The sequence below is a fragment of the Lagenorhynchus albirostris genome, chromosome 8 (assembly GCF_949774975.1).
Source record: "Lagenorhynchus albirostris chromosome 8, mLagAlb1.1, whole genome shotgun sequence".
Classification (NCBI taxonomy): domain Eukaryota; kingdom Metazoa; phylum Chordata; class Mammalia; order Artiodactyla; family Delphinidae; genus Lagenorhynchus; species Lagenorhynchus albirostris.
The window spans coordinates 75270668-75287491 of NC_083102.1; the positions used below are offsets into that span (position 1 = coordinate 75270668).

Consider the following 16824-nt stretch of genomic DNA (forward strand, 5'->3'; position numbering starts at 1 on the left):
ACTTTTAATCATACTAAGCCCTTCTGCCTCAAGCCAACAGCGTGTTAAATGTTAGTTCCCAGCTGGAGGGTATGAGTGAGACGCCTACGCTCTCCTTTCAGCATCCGCAGCGAATTAAGGCAGAGAGAACTCCTCCCTCAAGCTAAGCTCATCCGAAAAAGGAGCCTGCAGGCGCCTCTGGTTGCTGTGCAACGGCGTTGTCCTGACCCGGAGTAGGTGCCGACGGGTTAGAAACACGTGCCGCCTCTTCCGCCTTCCGGGACTACATCCCCCACAATGCCGCACGTCGCGGGCGGCTGGTGTCCGAAGTGGGGGAAGGGCCGGGCCAGGAGGCGGAGCGGAAGCGGAGTGTGAGGGACGAGAGGAGTAAAATCTCCACCAGCTGAGAACCAACCTTATCCTTGATTCCCAGCCCCGGCGTTTCTCCATCCCGACCTGGAGGCTGTTTCGCAGGCGCAGGAAGCTGTTGACGCCCGCTAATCGGCTTTCGCTGCGCCGCCCCGGCTTGGAAGCCCGTTGGCGTCGGCGACGGTGACGAGAAGCCCACAAACAAGGTAATGGGGAGAGGGCGAGAAGGAAGGCGTCTCCGCTCGCCCTGTCCGCGTCTCTGGCTGAGCCCCTCGGGCCGGCGGCCGCCTCTCCTCTGCCGCGCTCTGCACCGGTCCGCACGCCGCCCCATCGGGGCCGCTGCCGCCGGGCGTCCACGGAGCCCCGGCTCGGCCACTGGCCCGCAGCCCCCGGCCACGGCCGGGGAGGCTCTTTGTCCCTGCCCCTCCGGGTCTGACAGCCGCGCCCCCTTGGCCCCGGGCGGAGAACCGAGCGTGGCTCGGGCTGCGTGATCCGAGCAGGGCGGGCTCGGTCCCGTGGCCGCTGCCGCTGGGGAGCGACTGACCTGAGCTGGGGGTATGGAGAGCCCGCGAGCCAGCCGCCCTCACTTCTCTTTCAGTTTCTGACAGCTCAGTTCTCTTCTGCTTTGAGAGAGAGAAAGTCAAATGCCCTTTTTAGATTTCCTCTTCAAAACTCAGCTCCTGGGTGACTGGTAAGGATGAACTTAAACAGCTGTGGCGACTGCGGCTTATACTCTCGCAAGCCTTAAGACAGCCGGGGTTCCAATCCCGCTCGACGCACTGCCTGGCTTTAATGACCTTGGTTAATTAAAGGCTCTGAGCCTGAATTTTCTCACTAAATGGTGGTAACAGTACACACCTTTAAGATGCTAGAATAAGAAGTAATATGCTTACAACGCCATGAATTCTTCGCTTAACGAAAAAATTCTTTTGAGTATGATACATTAGCTATACTTAAGTGGCCCCTAGATTGGTGAGTTTTGTGTTTTTCCTTGTTTAATCGTTAGCACTCTAGGTTGTGTGTTCTTCACTTTATATATACCTTGTTCACCTTAAACCTAAGCAAAGAATTCTTTAAAATATGCTGTTTCTTAATTTCCGCTGTTTTAAGATGGCTGAGAATGTTCTTAGGAAATTGATGACTTTGCTTTTCTGTGGATCAGCTTTAGGTTCAAGGACTTACCCCACCCCCAGCTGTGTCCTGTAGGGGATCCTTAGAGGAGCTTAAGTGTTTATTCGGGCAGAATAAGCATTTAGGTGTGCTGCAGTCCTGACGTGGGGCTTCACCATCTTTACCCTATGCCAACTTTTTTTCTTCCTCTCTCTACACTTTCCCACTGTTTAGTAATTTCCCATCTTTGGGATTTGTGTTTCCAAGTTGTAGTTTTTGGTCTCAGGAGAAATTGAATGATTGCAATACATTTTATAAGGAATGACTTGAAACATTTCACATTAGTTCTTCTTCAGTTTCGATTGTTCTTGCAGTGTTTTCTCTGAACTTTAGTGACATAGGTGTTGAGTTTTTCTCCAGGGAAATCATTATGGTCCTTAGTTGAAACTGTTTTCAGTTAAAATGTCTGTTCTGTACTACTCTGAGTTCAAGCACTGTTGTGCAGTCTGTGAAATAACATGTTTTGAGTAATGCTATGTAAAGGTACGGTGAGGAAAAGCCAGTGGAGCATGATGAATTTTGTGTAATGTCTTGAGTGACGCATACATTAAAAAAATACCTTTACAAAGAAAAGGAGAAATTTAATGAATGTATTTCATAAGAATACCAGAGAACCAGAGAGTAAATAAGTGAAAAATTTAAACTGTGGGAGATGGCATAATGCGCATAAAGATTTCTGATTCATTTAAAAATGTGTGGCAGAAATACTCGTTTTGAGTAAAAATTTTTCTGTTGGTGATATTTAGTGCTGTTTAGGACAGAGAGTAATGGCTGTAGAAATAGGAGGCCTTGGTTCTTGTCCTACCTCTGTCACTATTTATACAACCTTAGTTTCCTTTGCGGTCCTCAATTTCCTTCTCTCTCAAATAGTGAATTGATCTGATTCCAAGGACTCTTCTAACTCAGACTTTGCAATGATAAGTTTTTTTAATGTGGAAAAAAAAATGATGTAAACCCTTTTAGTCATTTATTTGTGTCTTAGGTTTTTTTATTTTCCACTCACCTTGAGGAAGGGGATATACACGACAGAACTAGAAAGCTGCCATAAACAGGAATCTCTCCTGACCACTTCATCCCTCTTTCATGAGCTGCACATGTTTTCTCTGCATTTTTGACATGCTTAGTTGTCTTCCTCCCTACTACGTATCTTTTTTTTTACTCATAGCCTCTTTATTATGCCTGCTTTTATATAACTTGAGTTTGTCAATCCCTAATTCAACTTCATTGTTTGTTTCTGTGATTTCTTTTACTTTTTGCTCCTACCCCCAACATATTGTTTTTTTTAGGGGCCAATTTTTGTTGGAGGCCTCAGGCAGAGGTGCCCAGTGCTAGTCTAGTTAGCTGTGGAAGGGGACATGGGGTCATGCGGCACAAAACATGATTGGCTGAGGCAGTGGGGAGGTCAGGTTCCGAGACGGAAATATCTAGTAGTGCGTAATATATTTTGGAGTAAACTTTTACTGTGACATAGTGACTGGGTAGTTTACCTTTTGCTCTAACATTCTCTTCTTAACCCTGACTTATTTTACCCATTTTCTTTTATCTGTCTTTATACTCTTCAATGTTGTTGTCTTCTCTTGCCTTTCCCCAATATGCCATCGAAAACTGATCTTATATGTTGAGATGTGATATTTCTGTATCTTAGCTGGAATTTTTTTTTTTTTTTTTTTTTTTGCGGTACGTAGGCCTCTCACTGTTGTGGCCTCTCCCGTTGCAGAGCATAGGCTCCAGACGCGCAGGCTCAGCGGCCATGGCTCATGGGCCCAGCCGCTCCGCGGCATGTGGGATCTTCCCGGACCGGGGCACGTGCATCGGCAGGCAGACTCTCAACCACTGTGCCACCAGGGAAGCCCCTTAGGTGGAATTTTAGTGTAGCTTCTCCCAAGGCAGTTCACATTTTAAATCTTAGACCTATTTAGGAGTGGATGCTGTGTCCTATGTTAAATTTTTTCCTCTAGATATTAGCCTTAGGCAATATTATGGAGAGAAAATAGAAAATATTTTAGGAATGAGCCTTTCCTCTGAAATTACATTCAAAGGCAAGTCTGTGGCGTACTTATTTCTTTTTTTGGAGAGAACTCTCTGAACCTCTGCGCTCTAGTGAACATACTGTGTCTTTTTGTAATAAATATCTGTTTTTCCAGCTATAAGTTCCTTAGGAGACCAATAGGCAGTGATTCTTCTAGCACCTTTGACTGAATGAGAGCTTCTGTGCTTGCTAGTTGCTGCTATCGCTGTCGATAGTTACTTTAGCTATAGTCAACGGCACAAAAAGTAGAGCACTGAATGAATGCAAAAATGGGATTTGAAGGAAAGATTTCCAAGGTAGGATTGGCCATCTATTAATTTTTTCAGCCTTGCTATTGCAACGTTTGCATAAAAATATCAGTACAAGGAAGTATTTCAAGATAGGCCGTGTGAAATGTAGTGTTTTTAATATTTTTGACTGCAACCCGTAGCAAGAGATCTTCTTACCTCAAGACTCCATAGATATGTAACTGTGTGTGCATATCTATGTATGAAAAAAATATATATAAAAAAATGAAAAGTCCACAAAACAAAATCTGTATTGTGTACAACCTACTCTGATGGTTTCTGTTTCATCTTGTTGTTTAAAAAGTGCCCGTTGAAAAGTAGATTCTTGTTCCTTGCTTTTGAAAAAAACACTGGAGTCCTGGGCTGAGAGTTTGGATGCCTAATTTCCCCCAGTTTTTTGACATTGGGTAGTCGTTATCCTCCTTGTGCTTCCCTTTCCTTGTCTTTAAAATGAGGGTGTTCTAGTTTAAATATTCACTGATTCTCCATCTTTACTTTTCCCTAGTAATAATGTTGTACTAACATATTTGTCTTCAGGTCTTTGGCTAGGGAGAGGCCACTGAAAAATTGCTCAGACATCTAGTTGCTTGCATGTTTGCTGTTTGGCAGGTGGCATAGTAGAGCTTTGAACAGATCTTTGCTTATGTGTAAATCTTGTAAATGGGAGTGAATACATTAAGACCCGTAACACAGTAAATATACAAATTAAGAAAAAAATTTCCCCATGTTCTTTGTTTTACTACTTTTGTGTTTTTTAACAAGGAATATTTTAGAGTTTGAAAAATTGTATTTAAAATGCTTAATAACAATTGTAAAGTAACATGCCAGTGGATTGCTATAGGCTTTATTCCTGCCTCATCTTACCACCGCCCTTTTCATAGTAGAAAACGCCAAAAAGAGTATGTTTTTCTGTGTAAAGTCCACCATGTCAGGTCATTACTGTTCATATGTTACTGAACAGTGGAACTGTCATTTTCTTAAGAAAGGGGAATACAGAGCTTTCTTTGCTTGTGAGTTTCCTTTTGTTCGCTTTGGACGATTTCTCCAAACCAGGCCATTCCATGTGGGGATTGGGATCCCTCTCATTCTCCTGTGTTTGTACTGAGGAGACTAGGAATGAGGAATTTACTCCTCCTCCCAAGATTCTGGTTGGAATTCTAATGGTTTTAGTTAGAAGGAAATTGGAACCAGACTTTGTACTTCCTCTTCTTTCTCAGATCAGACCTCCTTAGAGGGCCTTCCTTGACCTCATAGCTCATATAGACTCCTCACACATTCTCACATCACCCTGTTTATTTTTTCCATAGCAGTTTATCACAAGCTGCAATTGGCTTGTTTCTGTGTTTGCTTGTTAACCATCCCGCTCCTACTAAAGCGTGGTCTCCAGAATAGCAGGAATCCTGTCTCGTTTCATCTTTTACATTTCCTGTTTCTGGCACATAGTAGGTGCTTTAATAAATATTGTGAATGAATAAGTGAGCAAATGAATGAATAAATCAAGTTCTTTCATGCTTTAAATGAAACTGCACCTAGTAAAGGTTGTGTTTGAATATGGGTCTTTCTGCATACCCCCCACTCCGTTCCTTTTTTTTCTGGAAATGTGTTCTTTCTTGTCATTGTATTTATTGATCATGGTGAAGATATCTACATCCAGAAGACCTGTATTTATCTTTGTTTTACTTCATATTTTTTCTATTGTAGTTTTTTGCCTATGTTTAAAAAAAAAAGAGATCGAAGATTTCTTAAATTCTTCTTGTAGCAACTTTGTAATACCTTGATTTATGTGAATCAACATATTTGAACTTTAATATGTGAACTTGATAATTTAAAGAACAAATTACACATCTTCAGAATTTTAGGATCATTGCCCTAAACCGCCATTACTGTTTTCTTGTTACGTTCCTTTAAAGCAAAAAAGAACAAGGTTCATTTAATATTACAATTCATTCAGTACTGACAAATGCAGTCCTTCTAATGGAGGTACAGGAGGTAGTATAGAACAGAGAAAAACCTAAATACTGAGTCAGGACCTGTGTTCAGGACCAGTGCACTTTCTGCCACTAACTCATTGCCTCATTTTAGGCAGGACAGTTAACATCTCTGGGCTTTAGTTCTTTCATCTGAAACATGAGAATACTGAATTAGATTTCTTCTCAGGTCCTTCCAGCCTAGAAATGGATAATTGAAGATACAGTTGTCTCTCGGTATCCGTAGGGCATTGGTTCCAGGTCCACCTCCACCTTTACCACCCCACAGCCATGGATACCAAAATCTATGGGATGCTCAAGTGCCTTATATAAAATGGCATATTATTTGCATATAACCTACACACGTCCTCCTGTGTACTTTAAACCATCTCTAGATTACTTATAATACCTAATACAATGTAAATGCTATGTAAATAGTTGCCGGTGCATGGCACATTCAAGTTTTGCTTTTTGAACTTTCTGGAATTGCTTTTTCTTAAATATTTTCTATCTGCCGTTGGTTCAGTCTGTGGATGATATGCAACCCACCAACTGTAATTTTATCTTGAAATTTCCATCTCCTCTGCCCCTCACCCCCCAGAAACATTGCAGGGAGGTCACATTGGTGCTTGGGAGATGGTGGGGTTAGGCTCAGGGGTGTGCTTAAATATAAGGCATCTCTGCTGATTCTTCTCCAGGCTGTATGGGAGTTGTGGCTGCAGTGTAGGGCATGTTACTCTTGCCCTTAAAGGACCTGGGACTTAAAGGGACAAGGCTTACACACATGATAGAGTGATATGATGTGTAAAATCAGTTGGTATAAAGTAATGTGCTGTGAGATGTGAGAGAAGGCCAAAGTGGGCTAGAGTAAGGTTATGAGGTTTTGAAATCCTTCTGGCGCAGGTAGCATTTAAGCAGATACTCTAGTCTCATTTTAGGCTATATGGAAGAGGAACTGTTCTCATCAACAGCATGGTATTATGTCATCTTTTAGGACTGGGTAATTCTTCAGTGACTACTACCAATGCGGTATTTCATGTTGTACAAAAATTCTGCGAAGAAATTTTTTTCAAGACTGCAGCCTGACTGCTACTGACTGAATGAGAGGCTGTAAGGAAGCATGTCTGGTAAATAAAAATGTTATGTAACCGTAGGTATTATTGTAAGTAGATAGGGTAGGGGGTCCCTGGAGGAAGAGAACCAGGCATGGCTTTCTTGACATGACAGAAGCCATTTTTGGCCTAAGACATTTTGTGATCTAAGCCTAGCCATAATGCTTGCCCTTGAACAGATCTCAGTAATTAATGATCTTAAGGGCACAGAAGAATGCAGAAACATTCAAGCAAAGATAATGATATCAGTTGTAAAGGCTCCAAGTTCTGTTTCAGTGGTGAAGATTAGCCTGAAGTGCTCAACTACCAGATCAGCTGGAACCTAAGGGATGACTTTGACCTTTTCTGATCCTTCTAACTTCAATCAAATAAAATGGCTGCCCAAGCCCCTTCCTGAATATGCATATACCCTTAGCTTAAAACTTCCCGGGCTTCCCTGGTGGCACAGTGGTTGAGAGTCCGCCTGCCGATGCAAGGGACACGGGTTCGTGCCCCGGTCCGGGAAGATCCCACATGCTGCGGAGCGGCTGGGCCCGTGAGCCATGGCCGCTGAGCCTGCGCGTCCGGAGTCTGTGCTCCGCAACGGGAGAGGCCATAACAGAGGCCCACGTACCGAAAAAAATAAAAATAAAAATAAAAATAAATAAATAAAAAAACTTCCCCAATTTTACTGTTCCGAGAGACACTGCTTTGGGAAAGATCCCTCCTTACTTGCTGCAAATAATAATAAATCCTTCCTTCTACTCTTCGGCCTGGTTGTGCCTTTTGGCTCAATACCCATCAAAAGGCGAACCCAGTTTTTGAGTAACATTATTATTGTTACTAAATGAGACAGACTGGCTTGATTGGGGGAGATATTTCTGTGATTAGTGGGAAATAAATTTTGTCTTTGGGGACTGGTTTCTGGGAGGGACATGAGAGCTAATTAGGAGTTTTATTTGGGTCTAGTAAAACATCCCCTGTATTAACTCAGGTTACTAAGATTCTTAAGAATTACTGGAATTGCTGTGTAAGTACCTGATACTAATAATAAATGTTAACATTTATTGACAGTAGTATGAGGTGTCATTTATCCTCACCAGTATTACATAGGTACTGTTGTCTCCATGATATAAGTGAGGACATTAGGGTATAGGGAGATAAAATAGCTTGGTTAAGGTTTTAAAGATAGAATATAGTCACCCCTTTGTATCTGCAGGTTCTGCATCTGTGGATTCAACCGTGGATTGAAAATATTGGAAAAAAAATGTGAGAAAATTCCAAAAAGCAAAACTTGAATTTGCTGCTATTTATATAACATTTACATTGTATTAGGTGTTATTAGTAATCTAGAAATGATTTAAAGTATATAGGAGGATGTGCATATGTTATATGCAAATACTATGCCACTTTATATGAGGGACTTGAGCATCTGGATTTTGGTATCTATTGGGGGTCTTGGAACCAGTCCCCTGCAGATACTGAGGGAGGATTGTACTGTACATAATTTTATATGGAGATTGATAGAGAGTTCTTTGAGGCTGGAGGTGGGATAGCAGTGGGAGTGCTACTTTTTGAAGAGGTGACATTTTAGCTAAATACTAAAGGATGAAAAGGAATAAGCCATGGGGAGAGCATTTCAAGCAGGGCAATAGCAGTTGTATAGACCCTGAGTTCAGAAAGAATTTGGTGTGTTTCGCCTAGCTGGGCTGTAGCATAGTGAGCAAGGGGGAAAGTGGTGTGAGATTAGGACAGACAGAGATAAGGGTAGAAGTCAGCTCTGCGGAACCTTCGGGATTGTGGTCATATTGCTGAACACAAGTTTGTATGCCGGATGAACAGTGAGGCCAAACTAACCAATGTGAATTCAGAGCTAGGAAAGGTTTATTGCAAGGACCGTGCAAGGAGAATGGGCAGCTCCTGCTCAAAAACCCTGAACTCTGGAATCTTGTGCTTATTCCTGTTGTATCTTTTTTAAAAAAATTTATTTATTTTTGGCTGCTTTGGTTCTTCGTTGCTGTGTGTGGCTTTCTCTAGTTGCGGCAAGCAGGGGCTACTCTTTGTTGCAGTGCATGGGCTTCTCATTGCGGTGGCTTCTTGTTGCGGAGCACTGGCTCTATACACATGGGATTCAGTAGTTGTGGCATGCGGGATCTGTAGTTGTGACTCGCGGGCTCTAGAGTGAAGGCTCAATAGTTGTGGCGCATGGGCTTAGCTGCTTTGTGGCACGTGGGATTGTCCCAGACTGGGGCTCGAACCTGTGCCCCCTGCATTGGCAGGGGGATTCTTAACTACTGTACCACCAGGGAAGCCTGTCACTATTGTATCTTGACTGCTCCTCCTTTGTTTCTGCATTCCCTGCCTTTTGTGAGTATCTGTTTGAATCTCTCGTTTGGAACGCAGGGGAGGCCTAGGAGGCTGCAGCCTTTTCCCTACAAATAAGAAAAGGGGTGGGGCATGGAAAGACATTTGTACCCAGGAGGACCCCACAGGGTCCTGCTTGGTTTCAGTAAATAGTTTTAATTTTATTCTAAGTACAGTGGGAAGCTCTTGAAGAGTTTTTTATTTTAATTAATTTTTATTGGAGTGTGGTTGATTTACAATGTTGTGTTAGTTTCTGCTGTACAGCAAAGTGAATCAGTTATACATATATCCACTCTTTTTTAGATTCTTTTCCCATGTAGATCATTACAGAGTATTGAGTAGAGTTCCCTGTGCTATATAGTAGGTTCTTATTAGTTACCTATTTTATACATAGTAGTGTGAATATGTCAATCTCAGTCTCCCAATTTATCCCTCCCCTCCTTTCCCCCTTGGTAACGGTAAGTTTGTTTCCTACATCTGTGACTCTATTTCTGTTTTGTAAATAAATTCACTTGTACCATTTTTTCAGTTTCCACATATAAGCAATACCACACGATATTTGTCTTTCTCGGTCTGACTGACTTCACTCAGTATGACAATCTCTAGGTCCATCTGTGTCGCTGCAGATGGCGTTATTTCATTCTTTTTTTGTGTGGCTGAGTAATATTCCACTGTATATATGTACTACATCTTGATGGACATTTAGGTTGCTTCCATGTCCTGGCTATTGTAAATAGTGCTGCAATGAACATTGGGGTGCATGTATCTTTTTGAATTATGGTTTTCTCTGGATATATGCCCAAGAGTGGGATTGCTAGATCATATGGTAGTTCTATTTTTAGTTTTTTAAGGAACCTCCGTACTGTTCTCCATAGTGCATTGAAGGGTTGTGTATGGTAAAATATATAATATAAAATGTACCATTTTAACCATTTTTAAGTGTGCAGTTCAGTAGCATTAAGTACTTTCACGTTCTTGTGCAACCATTGATGTCGGCAGATGAGAGGACCTTGGTCCTTGTCCTCTTTGAAGAAAGAATTCCACAGAGAGACATTGTAAAAAAGGCACAGAGTTTATTGGAGGCACTGTATGTGCAAAGAGAACAAAGAAGCAGCTTATTTAGAGCAGGAGCAAAGTAGAAATACACACCCAGAGAAGAGTGTGGCTATCCTTCCTAATGAGGAGTGCACCAGAAAGATGATTTAAATTCCTTACATGGGGTAGTTCTTCAGGGTTTTTGTTGTCCTCTGGCCAATTATCTTGGCTATTTTCCCACATCTGACCTGTCCCAGGGCCCTATCCAATATGTGTGTGCATCTTTTAGCCAAGATGGGTTCCAGTGTGGAGGCCTCTGGGAAAATTTGACAACACATATTATGGGGGTAGTGCCCCCTCCCTTTTGACCCCTGAGGATCCTTCCTGTGCACGTGCAGCAGGGAGGTCTCCTTGACCTCAGTAGTGATAGATGTGGTCATCTTATCTCTTTACCCCAGCAGAGCTCAGCTTCTGCCATTAATTTTACCTTGAAGTGTCAGGGAAAACAAACTACAGTTTACTCCCCTTGACAAACTCCAGTGGCTCAGCCCAGGAGCCCATCTACCTCCTACCTCACCATCACTGCTGTACACCTCCAGAACCTTTTCTTCATCCCAAAGTAAAGCTCTGTACTCTAAACTTTATTTTTGTTTTCTTGTTTTTTGTGTTTTTTAAAATTAATTAATTAATTTATTTTTGGCTGTGTTGGGTCTTCATTTCTGTGTGAGGGCTTTCTCTAGTTGCGGAAGCAGGGGCCACTCTTCATTGCGGTGCGCGGGCCTCTCACTATCGCGGCCTCTCGTTGCGGAGCAAAGGCTCCAGATGCACAGGCTCAGTAGTTGTGGCTCACGGGCCTAGTTGCTCTGTGGCATGTGGGATCTTGCCAGACCAGGGCTCGAACCCGTGTCCCCTGCATTGGCAGGCAGATTCTCAACCACTGCGCCACCAGGGAAACCCAGTTTTCTTGGGTTTTTTTTGTGCTGTGCCACACGTCATGTGGGATCTTAGTTCCCTGACCAGGGATCCAGCCTGGCCCCCTGCAGTGGGAGTACGGAGTCATAACCACTGGACTGCCAGGGAAGTCCCTGTACTCTAAACTTTAAACCATAACTCTCCATTCTCTCATCCCCCTAGCCACTGGTATCTACCTTTCTACTTTCTATCTCTGTATCTAACTCTTCAGGGTACCTATGTAAGTGGCATCATATAACATTTGTCTTTTTGTGTCTAGCTTCTTTAACTTAGTATCAATATAATATATATATATATTTTTTTTTTTTTTTTGCGGTATGCGGGCCTCTCACTGTTGTGGCCTCTCCCATTGCGGAGCACAGGCTCCGGACACACAGGCTCCGGACGCACAGGCTCAGCGGCCATTGCTCATGGGCCCAGCCACTCCGTGGCATGTGGGGTCCTCCCGGACCGGGGCACAAACCCGTGTCCCCTGCATCGGCAGGTGGACGCTCAACCACTGCGCCACCAGGGAAGCCCTCAATATAATATCTTTAAGTTTCATCCATGTTGTAGCTTGTATCAGAATTTTATTATCTTTTAAAGCTGAATAGTATTTCATTTTGTTTATCCGTTAATCTGTTGTTTCCACCTTGCATTGTTGCAGTGAACATGGGTGTACAAGTTCCGCTTTGAGTCCCTGCTTTTGAAACTGAGCAGGACCCTCTGGGGCCCACCTGGGTACAAAAGCCCTTCCATGTCCCCCTTTTCTTACTTGCGGGGTAAAGACTTCAGCCTCTTAGACTTCCTTGAATTTTGAAGGGCAGATTCAAACGGTGATCAGGGAAGTAAGAGTATGCAGAGACAAAGGAGAAACAATCAAGAAATGGTACTGCAGCGATTAAAGCAGTATCCTGGTTCCTCATTAAGGAATATACATAATATCTTTGAACTTTTCTGCAGGAACTAAGGTCCCCACCCAGGTGGCAGACGGTTAACTTCAGGTTGAGCGCAAGATTCCTGGAACACCACCCTGTTAACCTCATCACCAACTGATCAGAAGAAAGTCACACACTCTGCAGCCCTCACCCCAAATTTTGTCTATAAAAACTTCTTCCTGAAAATCATCGGGCAGTTCAGGGTTTTTGAGCACTAGCCACCCATTCTCCTTGCTTGGCCCTATGATAAACGTTTCTCTGCTCCAAACTCCCACATTTCGGTTTGTTTGTCCTTGCTGTGCATTGGATACATGAACTTGGGTTCCATAACACTTTGAGTTCTTCTGTAGTTATACCCAGAAGTGGAATAGCTGGGTCAAATGGTAATTCTGTGTTTAATTTTTTTAAGAACTGCTATACTGTTCTCCACAGCATCTGCACCATTTTGTATTCCCAAAAGCAATGTGTAAGAGTTTCAATTTCTCCACAACTGTACTAAGAGTTGTTTTTGATTTTTTTTTTTTTTCCTGTGGTACGCGGGCCTCTCACTGTTTTGTGGCCTCTCCCGCTGAGGAGCACAGGCTCCGGACGCGCAGGCTCAGCGGCCATGGCCCACGGGCCCAGCCGCTCCGCGGCATGTGGGATCTTCCCGGACCGGGGCACGAGCCCACGTCCCCTGCATCGGCAGGCGGACTCGCAACTACTGCGCCACCAGGGAAGCCCTGATTTTTTTAAATTTAATTTAATTTTATTATTTTTTTTACATCTTTATTGGAGTATAATTGCTTTACAATGGTGTGTTAGTTTCTGCTTTATAACAAAGTGAATCAGTTATACATATACATATATTCCCATACCTCTTCCCTCTTGTGTCTCCCTCCCTCCCACCCTCCCTATCCCACCCCTCCAGGCGGTCACAAAGCACCGAGCTGATCTCCCTGTGCTATGCGGCTGCTTCCCACTAGCTATCTGCCTTACATTTGGTAGTGTATATATGTCCATGCCTCTCTCTCGCTTTGTCATACCTTACCCTTCCTCCTCCACATATCCTCAAGTCCATTCTCTAGTAGGTCTAGTAGGACACAGTCTTTATTCCTGTCTTACCCCTAGGTTCTTCATGACAGTTTTTTTTCCCTTAAATTCCATATATATGTGTTAGCATACGGTATTTGTCTCTCTCTATCTGATTTACTTCACTGTGTATGACAGACTCTAGGTCTATCCACCTCACTACAAATAGCTCAATTTCGTTTCTTTTTATGGCTGAGTAATAGTCCATTGTATATATGTGCCACATCTTCTTTATCCATTCATCCGATGATGGACACTTAGGTTGTTTCCATCTCTGGGCTATTGTAAATAGAGCTGCAATGAACATTTTGGTACATGACTCTTTTTCAATTACGGTTTTCTCAGGGTATATGCCCAGTAGTGGGATTGCTGGGTCATATGGTAGTTCTATTTGTAGCTTTTTAAGGAACCTCCATACTGTTCTCCACAGTGGCTGTATCAATTTACATTCCCACCAACAGTGTAAGAGGGTTCCCTTTTCTCCACACCCTCTCCAGAATTTATTGTTTCTAGATTTTTTGATGATGGCCATTCTGACCTGTGTGAGATGATACTTCATTGTAGTTTTGATTTGCATTTCTCTAATGATTAGTGATGTTGAGCATTCTTTCATGTGTTTGTTGGCAGTCTGTATATCTTCTTTGGAGAAATGTCTATTTAGGTCTTCTGCCCATTTTTGGATTGGGTTGTTTGTTTTTTTGTTATTAAGCTGCATGAGCTGCTTGTAAATTTTGGAGATTAATCCTTTGTCAGTTGCTTCATTTGCAAATATTTTCTCCCATTCTGAGGGTTGTCTTTTTGTCTTGTTTATGGTTTCCTTTGCTGTGCAAAAGCTTTTAAGTTTCATTAGGTCCGATTTGTTTATTTTTGTTTTTATTTCCATTTCTCTAGGAGGTGGGTCAAAAAGGATCTTGCTGTGATTTATGTCATAGAGTGTCCTGCTTATGTTTTCCTCTAAGAGTTTGATAGTTTCTGGCCTTACATTTAGGTCTTTAATCCATTTTGAGCTTATTTTTGTGTGTGATGTTAGGGAGTGATCTAATCTCATACTTTTACATGTAGCTGTCCAGTTTTCCCAGCACTACTTATTGAAGAGGCTGTCCTTTCTCCACTGTACATTCCTGCCTCCTTTATCAAAGATAAGGTGACCATATGTGCGTGGGTTTATCTCTGGGCTTTCTATCCTGTTCCATTGATCTATCTTTCTGTTTTTGTGCCAGTACCATACCATCTTGATTACTGTAGCTTTGTAGTATAGTCTGAAGTCAGGGACCCTGATTCCTTCAGGTCGATTTTTCATTCTCAAGATTTCTTTGGCTATTTGGGGTCTTTTGTGTTTCCATACAAATTGTGAAATTTTTTGTTCTAGTTCTGTGAAAAATGCCAGTGGTAGTTTGATAGGGGTTGCATTGAATCTGTAGATTGCTTTGGGTAGTAGAGTCATTTTCACAATGTTGATTCTTCCAATCCAAGAACATGGTATATCTCTCCATCTATTTGTATCATCTTTAATTTCTTTCATCAGTGTCTTATAATTTTCTGCATACAGGTCTTTTGTCTCCTTAGGCGGGTTGATTCCTAGATATTTTATTCTTTTTGTTGCAATGGTAAATGGGAGTATTTTCTTGATTTCACTTTCAGATTTTTCATCCTTAGTGTATAGGAATGCCAGAGATTTCTGTGCATTAATTTTGTATCCTGCTACTTTACCAAATTCATTGATTAGCTCTAGTAGTTTTCTGGTAGCATCTTTAGGATTCTCTATGTATAGTATCATGTCATCTGCAAAGAGTGACAGCTTTACTTCTTCTTTTCCGATTTGGATTCCTTTTATTTCCTTTTCTTCTCTGATTGCTGTGGCTAAAACTTCCAAAACTATGTTGAATAAGAGTGGTGAGAGTGGGCAACCTTGTCTTGTTCCTGATCTTAGTGGAAATGCTTTCAGTTTTTCACCATTGAGGTCGATGTTGGCTGTGGGTTTGTCATATATGGCCTTTATTATGTTGAGGAAAGTTCCCTCTATGCCTGCTTTCTGCAGGGTTTTTATCATAAATGGGTGTTGAATTTTGTCAAAAGCTTTCTCTGCATCTATTGAGATGATCATATGGTTTTTCTCCTTCAATTTGTTAATATGGTGTATCACGTTGATTGATTTGCGTATATTGAAGAATCCTTTCATTCCTGGAATAAACCCCACTTGATCATGGTGTATGATCCGTTTAATGTGCTGTTGGATTCTGTTTGCTAGTATTTTGTTGAGGATTTTTGCATCTATGTTCATCAGTGATATTGGCCTGTAGTTTTCTTTCTTTGTGACATCCTTGTCTGGTTTTGGTATCAGGGTGATGGTGGCCTTGTAGAATGAGTTGGGGAGTGTTCCTCCCTCTGCTATATTTTGGAAGAGTTTGAGAAGGATAGGTGATAGCTCTTCTCTAAATGTTTGATAGAATTCGCCTGTGAAGCCATCTGGTCCTGGGCTTTTGCTTGTTTGAAGATTTTTAATCACAGTTTCAATTTCAGTGCTTGTGATTGGTCTGTTCATATTTTCTATTTCTTCCTGATTCAGTCTTGGCAGGTTGTGCCTTTCTAAGAATTTGTCCATTTCTTCCAGGTTGTCCATTTTATTGGCATAGAGTTGCTTGTAGTAATCTCTCATGATCTTTTGTATTTCTGCAGTGTCAGTTGTTACTTCTCCTTTTTCATTTCTAATTCTATTGATTTCAGTCTTCTCCCTTTTTTCTTGATGAGTCTGGCTAATGGTTTATCAATTTTGTTTATCTTCTCAAAGAACCAGCTTTTAGTTTTATTGATCTTTGCTATCATTTCCTTCATTTCTTTTTCATTTATTTCTGATCTGATTTTTATGATTTCTTTCTTTTTGCTAACTTTGGGGTTTTTTGTGTTCTTCTTTCTCTAATTGCCTTAGGTGCAAGGTTAGGTTGTTTATTCGAGATGTTTCCTGTTTCTTAAGGTAGGATTGGATTGCTATAAACTTCCCTCTTGGAACTGCTTTTGCTGCATCCCATAGGTTTTGGGTCATCGTATCTCCATTGTCATTTTTTTCTAGGTAGTTTTTAATTTCCTCTTTGAATTCTTCAGTGATCACTTCGTTATTAAGTAGTGTATTGTTTAGTCTCCATGTGTTTGTATTTTTTACAGATCATTTCCTGTAATTGATATCTAGTCTCATAGCATTGTGGTCGGAAAAGATACTTGATACAATTTCAATTTTCTTAAATTTAACACGGCTTGATTTGTGACCCAAGATATGATCTATTCTGAAGAATGTTCCATGAGCACTTGAGAAAAATGTGTATTCTGTTGTTTTTGGATGGAATGTCCTATAAATATCAATTAACTCCATCTTGTTTAATGTATTATTTAAAGCTTGTGTTTCCTTATTTATTTTCATTTTGGATGATCTGTCCATTGGTGAAAGTGGGTTGTTAAAGTCCTCTACTATGAATGTGTTACTGTCGATTTCCCCTTTTATGGCTGTTAGTATTTGCCTTATGTATTGAGGTGCTCCTATGTTGGGTGCATAAATATTTACAATTGTTATATCTTCTTCTT

The 16824-nt window shown here is 41.6% G+C and overlaps 1 protein-coding gene across 2 annotated transcripts in view; it reads left to right on the forward strand.

The window, feature by feature from the left end:
- The first annotated feature begins 211 nt into the window (after nt 1-211).
- Nucleotides 212-16824, forward strand: part of CCDC126 (coiled-coil domain containing 126) — a 59178-nt gene continuing 42565 nt past the window's right edge. For both annotated transcript variants that reach the window (XR_009541842.1, XM_060156156.1), the window contains exon 1: nt 212-554. The gene's annotated coding sequence lies outside the window, so the exon portion shown is untranslated. The remainder of the gene's footprint in view (nt 555-16824) is intronic.